General features: G+C 34.5%; 1 long non-coding RNA gene across 2 annotated transcripts; it reads left to right on the top strand.

Annotated features, from left to right (window-relative positions):
* The first annotated feature begins 356 nt into the window (after positions 1 to 356).
* LOC306998059 lies at positions 357 to 8,062 on the top strand. Of its 2 annotated transcripts, none has more exons than XR_013797501.1 (6): positions 357 to 474; positions 760 to 889; positions 1,331 to 1,398; positions 4,718 to 4,941; positions 5,076 to 5,173; positions 7,406 to 8,062. It is a non-coding gene; the product is annotated as an uncharacterized lncRNA (long non-coding RNA). The 2 variants fall into 2 exon arrangements; XR_013797502.1 differs by having other exon boundaries at positions 376 to 474; positions 718 to 889.
* Positions 8,063 to 8,572: the final 510 nt, after the last annotated feature.

The following is an 8,572-nucleotide window of genomic DNA, read 5'->3' as shown; positions in this document are numbered from 1 at the left end:
AATGAACCATGGTTTTTGTAGTAAAGCCATAGTAACCACAAAATTAACCATGGTTCTACCATAGTAAAAACCATGGTTAATTTTGTTAAAATTCACTCTCAGAAAAAAAGGTACACAATGGTACAAATAATGTTCCTTAAAGAACAGTTTTGTACCTTTTAAAAAAAAACATGGTTAATTTAGTTAAAATTCACTCTCAGAAAAAAAACGGTAACGTTACACTGAAGTGAAGGTACATAATTCATAGGGACATAATATTGTTCTCACATCAAGGGTACAGTGATAGGCAATTACTGTTTCATTCATGATTGGTTGCTGTGTTGAGTATTTGGCATAGCAACAAGACGCTGATTGGTCGAAATCACTTCAGCTATAGAATTTTCCGAGCTGACAGCGGGAAGCAGGCTACACGACTGTAGCGGTCCAAGCAGGGTTTATTTTAAATATCAAACTTGAAGAAGACCAAATTTAAAGGTGAGTTCTGATAATTTATGTTTATATTTAGTTCACAAGTCGAAAATATAAATGTTTCAGCCACTTAACGTTAATTTAGCGAATTAAATTAGCTTCGCATCAAACGCTTTTTAGCCATTTGACTTGTATACACTTTTTAATATTTTTAATGCAGTTATTGACTAGTATTAGTCATCGCGTACATAATATGGCATTTTTTCTCCATTGTCCACCATAACTGTTAACTGTTAGCTTTGCTATTAGGTATAGCAAGCAACATGAAGCTGATTGCCCGGGTCGCTGCAGCTGTTACTGCATTTTCAAATAGACCGGAGAGCGGGAAGCCGAGCACGAGCACCGCCATGGCGTCGCCCTCTTTATCCAGAAGAACTTTGGAGCTTGGACTCGAATTACAAGACAAAGAGAAGATTCAAAGGTGGGTTTTATGTTTAACCAAATAAAAAAAAAGTAAAAAGCGTTTTATACAGCCACTCAACATGACATTAGCGAGTGTAAATAGCGCAAATTAACGTTAGGTAACTGACGAATCCAGTGATATTAGCCGTCTGCAAATATATTTTAAAGCTATTGAATTTCTGTGTCATAAGTAACGTACACATTTAATACGTAATTATTGAAAACGAATGCTTAACCAGAGGTGCCATGTTACTTTACATTAGTCCATCCATACTACTGTATATGCAGTTGTTGAAGAACGTGATTGAACGCCACCGAACAGTGCACTGTTCTCTGTGTTTAAATGAATGCGATTAACGTTAACGTTACCTGAGTCTGCCCTAAGTCATATAACGTTACATGTCATTCATTTGATCAGAAAACTTTGTTGAAACTCAGCAAATGTGTTTTTGATTTTTAGATCATGAAGATGATGGGGTAAACTGTCTCACTGATCACACATCTGAAAGTCTGACTGCATCCTCAGCTGTGAGTCAAGTATCAGTAGTACAATCAGTTATTTGAGGTTCTTAATCTTATGATATTATTTTTTTCTGATGAGGTTAAATTTTTAGTCCTAAGAGTTTGTTTGCCATAAAGACAGAGTGATGTAAATCTTGATAAAGCACAGTAAAACTGCACTTCAAATGAAATCTGAAAGATTTCTGTCACCTAATTATATTCACATAAAACTCTGACATTTATAAAGTATATAAATGTAACATGCACAATGGCAATGTATTTCTGTATTTTCATTTACATTTTCCATACTATATGCGCAACATATGGAGAAAAAATCATATTAAATCAATAATATAATAATTTGCATTACTACACTAGCTTTAACATATAATTGAAACATACATCTGAACATTTTTATACGTTTTTAAAAATTACATAAAAAATGTGTTGCATAAATTAGATGTTTAACATGTTCAAGCAAATATTGTAGCAAAATGATAATTAAGTTATTTTCCCTAGTTGCTTTTACACTCAAAGTTAAGGCGCTTGATGCAATGATTGCATTTTCAAATCCACATTGAATTTTGCTACGTTCATCGCGGGTATTTAATAAAAATGTAATCGTAAGTGTCTTAACTGTGAGTGTAAATGCAATTAAGAAAAAAAAGCATTTAAATTATAATTTTGCTACAATTTTAGCTTGAACATGTTAAAGGCATAATTCACCCAAAAATGAAAATTCTTTCATTAATATTCACCCTCATGTCGTTCCAAACCTGAAAGACTTTCGTTCATCTTTGGAACACAAATGAAGATCTTAATAATGAAATATGAGAGCTTTCTGATCCCCCATAGACAGCTAAGCAACTACTACTTTATCACTTTAAAAAGTTCATAAAGTGATTGTAAAACTAATCCATATGAATTGAATGGTTTAGTCTAAATTTTGTGAAGACATGATTGCTTCCTTTATGATGAACAGGTTGAATTTAGACTTTTATTCACATAAATATTAATACATTCACACATCAGTTACGGTAAACGGAAGCTCAAGCATGTTCGCTTGACATGCGAGCGCAAATGAGGTTCACTCTCTCCTGTGTTGCGCAGCACGTTTGAGGAAGAGGTTTGTTCTCACTTGTCAAGCATGTTCGGTTGAGCTTCTGTTTATGTTCGCTGATCATTGTTTAAATGTGAAGAAAATACTAAATTAAAAATCTGTTCATCATATAAAGCGATCGTGTCTCTTCAGAAAATTTTAAATAAACTGCTCTTTTCAAATGGATTGGTCTTACTATCTCTTTATGAACTTTTAAAAGCGTTAAAGTGGTAGTTGCTTAGCTGTCTATGGGGGGTCAGAAAGCTCTCTGATTTAATTAAAAAGATCTTCATTTGTGTTCTGAAGATGAACGAAAGTCTTACAGGTTTGGAACGACATGAGGGTGAGTAATTAATGACAGAGTTTTCATTTTTGGGTGAACTATGCCTTTAAACATCTCTAATCATTTTTGTAATACATTTTCGTTTTAATTTTACAACTTATAATTTAAATATACATTTAAAAAAAATTATGTTAAAACAAGTGTAGGAAATGGCTAATTTAATTATTATTGAATTTGAATTGTCACTTTGCCCTAAACATTGCATAGTATGGAAAATTTTAATTTAAATAATACATTGCCATTTTACATATTACATTTCAAATAGTCTTTTGCTACCTGTATGCTACCATTCTAAAGAGATTGTAAAATAATTTAAATCAAGCAGTATAGTCAACATTTTTCTGTAGAGATACGATCGTTTTATATGATGAACAGATTTAATTTAGGCTTTTATTCACATATACATATTCATCAATTCGCACATCAGTTGTTGTGGTAAACGGAAGCTCAAGCGTGTTTGCTTGGCGTGTGTAAACTGATGAGGTTCACTCTCGTGTGTTTCACAGCTCGTTTGAGTTCAGCAAGAACCAATGAGGTTTGTTCTCGCTTGTCAAAGCAAGTGCGGTTGAGCTTCTATTTGGGCAATGTTTACATGTGAATAAAATCCTAAATTCAATCTTATATTAATTCAATTATATAAAGCTGTATAGTCTCTTAATTCAAATGGATTAGTTTTACAATCTCTATGAACTTTTTGAAGCGTCAGAGTGGTAGTTGCATAGCTGTCAATGGAGGGACAGAAAACTCTCCCATATCATTAAAAGATCTTCATTTGTGTTCAAAAGATGAACTAAAGTCTTACAGGTTTGAAACTACATGAGGGTGAGTAATTAATAACAGAATTTCCATTTGTGGGTGTACTAACCCTTTATTAACCTAATTTAAATTCTGAAAGTATCAAAAATATTGTCCATATGACTTGTTTATCTTATTTTTTAGTGAACATCTTGCCTTTCACCATACAGTAGCCCTAGCTCTACTTTGCACATTGAAGAGTGCATGATAAATCCTGTTCACAATGGCCATGCTTAAATTATGCTAAAGTGAAATATATTTGTGTAAACACAATTTCTCTAACATGGGAACAAGCGTCTCATAGAAGTGCAAAGTATGGAGGATTTGCACTGTAAAACAGGGCTGCAGCTAACATTTTACTTTTCTGTGTACTTTATATGAAGCTTTAAGTGAATCATTTAAAAATGCTTTTTTTTGTGTGAAACTGTTTTTTCTTCTGCATTTCAGTTCTTCCAGAAAATGGACGCGTGCATGCTGTGGTTGATTTAAGGTGTTAAGGATTCCTTAAAGGTATAGTTCAGCTAAAAATTTAAACTCTGTCATTAATTATTCACCCTCATGCCCAAACCCGTAAGACCTTCGTTTATCTTCGGAACACAAATGAAGATATTTTTGATGAAATCCAAGAGCTTTCTGTTCCTCCATTGGGAGCCTTCGCAACTAATAAATTCAAGCCACAGAAAGGTAGTAACGACACCATTAAAGTAATCCATGTGACTCCAGTAGTTTAACCTCAATTTTATAAAGCGATGCAAGTGCTTTGTTTTGCGCAAAAAACAACAATATCATTTACCTCTATGTACAAATTAATATTATCTAAAGCACATTCACGGAACAACTTCCGTTCTTGAGTCAACACAATCCACAGTGCTCCTCCTACTGGATTGCAGGTCAGTATTTTCCTAAATAAAATGGTAAAAAAAAAAAAAATTTTTTTTAAAAAGCACCTGCATCGCTTCATAAAATTGGTTAAACCACTGCAGTCACATGGATTACTTCAATGATGTCTTTCCTATCGTTTTGGGCCATGAATGGGTTAGTTTCATTGCTCCCAATGGAGGGACAGAAAGCCCTCAGAATTCAAAGCCCTCTTCATTTGTGTTCCGAAGGTGAACCGAAGTGGGAGAGGGAGTGCGCTGTGATTGGCTGGTGTGAGAACCTGGCAGATCTATAACCAATATAAATTGAATTTGAATCTAAAATCTTCTTCTGTATTGTTAATATATTTTGACATTCACACAGAATTGTGGATAAATTACAAAAATGTAATTTCTAATTATAATCTTCTTTAATACAGACAAGAGAGAGTGTGAAACCATCAGCTGTTTGCCAGGTAAATAGTGAAGTCGTAGTGAATACCATTAATAAACATAATGATTAAATGGTATGCACTGTATATCTCAATTTGTTTTCTTTTAAAATCGTTTGTGTGTGTGTGTGTGTGTGTGTGTCTGTGTGTGTGTCCAGCCTGCCAAAAAAGACCTGTCCAATCTATACCAACAGGAAAGAAATAATTATTGGACTGGAAGAAAGTGAGTTCTATTGGCAATTCGAGTGTATTAGTGGTAAGTACACAATTAATGTCTGTAGGCCTACCTACAAACTTCTGAAAAATGTATTTGCCAAGTCTCTGAAACCTATAAAACTTTATGATAAAAAAATGGTCCAAATAAATTATTGTTAATATTTTATTTGTATTTAGCCTTCATACAAGAAATGTAAAATCACTGTCAAATAAACATAAGTTAATTACTCATAAGTTAATAAGCTATAGGCTAACATTGATTATATTATTCTTATAGATTGAAAATAAATATTCTTATATAGAGAATATAGAAAATAAATATTCTTATAGATTGAAGTGCTTCAGCCAGGATAAAGAATATGAAAAGTGCTCAGAGTTGCTGCAGAAAAAAAAAAGTGAGCTACAACAAACATGTTGCTGAGGGACATTGAGTGTTGATGACACACTGTATTAATTTTGATTAATGAATCTGAATGTAGTGTTTACATGAACGCTAAACACGTGATCGGATTGTTGTGCGCGTTTATGTCACAAGCTTCAAATCAGAATGGATTTTTTTTTACATGCACACACTGCACAGATATAGTTTACAGCTGTTTGCACATAATAACTCCATTCCCGAATCCACCATTTTTGTCCGACAAAGCAGTCAGGAGAGTTAACTTAGTAGATTAACATTGGAGGATTTGAACTTGAGAAGCGGAGTGTACTGACGTCTTTACGCGGTTAAAACAACATTCCTTCTGATGTTCATTAATTTAATGTTTATTTGATGCAATAAATTAACTTGAAGGAAGAGCTGATCGGTTCACGAGCGGCTTTAACTGAGGCGACACAGCGATCTGTCACACACATTAAAGAGCCACAAAACGCTATTTATTGTTTAAATTTCTTGCCAAAATTGGCAAATTTGAAAGTTGAGACTTCGTTTAATATCAAAAGTAAGCTGGTCTGTCGGTGTGTTGTCAGTTTCTCTGCTCCGCTATGTGTTTTTCACTGCGTGAGAACATGGTGTAGTGTGAGAGAGCGGCCGGCGTTGTTACGGCGCCCAGTGACATGCCCGTTATTCAGTCTCGAGCACCGTCCCCTGAATACTGAGTATGCATACTTGGCTTAGTATGCATCATTTGTGCGCTGATGATCGATGCACCTGTTCGCAATGAACGCTGAGCTCTAGCGTATATCTGGCTCGTTGGCTCAGTGTTCCTTGCGAAGTATTGTTCCACTACTGTGTTGCATGACAGAGCATTCTCTGGATAATTTATATAACCCATCTCTGATTTCTGAAACCCCTGCTTGCCCTAACGACTCTGATTCTGTGCAGCCTGCCAAGTGAACCTCTGCCTGTGACCCGACTTCGATTCGCGCTGCCAGCCCTGATCTAAGCCTGCCTGACCACCGAGAACGGACTGAACCAGCTACCCTGCCCTCATATTCCCTTAACCCTTTACCTTCACCTTACCATTAATAAAACGTTGCACATGGATCCGTCTCAGTCTCCTGCTTCAAAACAGGCGTGGCTTGTTGGGTCTTTGCAAACGGTCAATTTGGAGACAATGAACATATGAACCGCTGTGCCGTGCTGCTTATATTTATCACGCATAAAAAATGTAAATGTAGCCCATGCCTGTAATCTATATAGAAAAATCGGAAATGTGTTTAAAAATCATATAACCGTTATTGAGAAAAAATATATTGCGATATATATTGATATTGAATTATTGTCCAGCCCTAGCGGAACACAAAACGTGAACTTTGGAAGAATGTTCTGATCTGTTCTTTCCATGTAGTGAAATTTAACAGAGCCAATATTTTTTTCAACTGTAAACGGAATAAAAAATAACCCTAAAATAGGTCCACATGACTCATGCACTGTTTTCCAGGTTGAAACAATACAATAGCTTTGGGTGAGAAAAACCCTTTCTTGATTATCTGTCTGGGTATTTCTCAATTCTTTATTATTATGTATTTACGATTGTATTGAGTGTCTAGAGCTCTATGCCTTGGTTTGAGTAGAGACATCTGTAACCAACAAATACATTCTCCATCTCTTTTGTCCTTTATTCCAACCCATTTTCTCTTTCGTGAAATTATGTATATATGAGACTAGTACTTTTTGCTAATAATGTATGGGTTATTTATGAAAACACTGGCTGAATGGACATTATTGCACTTGGACATTATTACATGGCTACTCGATAGTGCAACTGACCAATAACAGTTGAGTATTCCAGCTTGTGTGTTAATGTGGTGTGTGTTCTTCTCATTTTAGCTCCTGCGTCCATTTGGGCTGAAGGTCGAGACAGAACCAAACCAAAGCTGGACTGTAACCTACTGGCCATATGACAGACTTCATACTGACAACTACCGCCGTGGATGCTGCATCACATGGTTTTCAACAAGAACTTTCACCTAGAATTTAAAGTGTGGAGTATTCATCATAAGGAGACTCAATGTCTTCATCTCTTGTGAGTGGATATCATTTAAAACATTCTTGAAAGAACTGCTCATTTCTTCTGAATTTATAGTATTTATTGTTCTTGTGAAGTAATATTGTTGTAATTGTGGTAATGTATATACAGTATAAATTGCAAACATGCTTGTGTTGGACACGTGTTCACAGGTTATAGACATTTTAGAGGAGGTAGATGCTGTGTATTTAAAGGTGCTCTAAGTCATGTTTATTTGTACAAGATGTTATTTTTGTATCTAAATCATTATTGCAGTGGAACAAATTGCTATTTATTTATTTGTAAATTAGAAACTGAATTTTTAACCATTGCACAGCACCACTTTATCACCAATCATTTTTTATAACTTTGTAGTTTATTGTTTTGTCACATGTGAGAACAAATGCAAGTTTATATTTTCTTTCAGATTATGTAATTTTTGTAATAAAGTCTGTATCATTGAATGAGAACTTCTTTCTGTTGTTATTTTGTAGATGTTTGTTGTGACAGAATGGCTTAAATGTAATTTCAAGATAATTTAGTAAAACTGCAGTTTTACTATAGTATTACTACAATAATAAAGTCATGGTAAATAAAGGCAATTACTACAGTCATGGTTTGGTTACTATAATTTTACTGTAGTAAAACCATGGTATCAAAACCATGGTTTTCAAAAACCATGGTTCGCACCAAAATACCACAAAATACTACAGTCATAGTTAACTACAGTTTTACTGTAGTAAAACCATGGTTAATTTTCGTAAGGGTCGCACCAGACTATAAGTCGCAGGACCAGCCAAACTATGAAAAAAAGTGCGACTTATAGTCCGGAAAATACGGTACATAAAAAAATACAGTTAAAAGACTAACATGCTGACCAAGTTGTGCTAAAATGTGTTTAAAAGGAAAAGTAAGTGATCAAGAAAAATGTAATTACATTTGTTTGTTAGAAATATTAAACATTTACAAAAATGTGTTTTCCTACCTGG

The sequence above is a fragment of the Phoxinus phoxinus genome (assembly GCF_949152265.1).
Source record: "Phoxinus phoxinus genome assembly, chromosome: 5".
NCBI lineage: Eukaryota > Metazoa > Chordata > Actinopteri > Cypriniformes > Leuciscidae > Phoxinus > Phoxinus phoxinus.
Note: the sequence above shows the minus strand (reverse complement) of the source record. Positions and strands in the feature narration are given on the sequence as shown.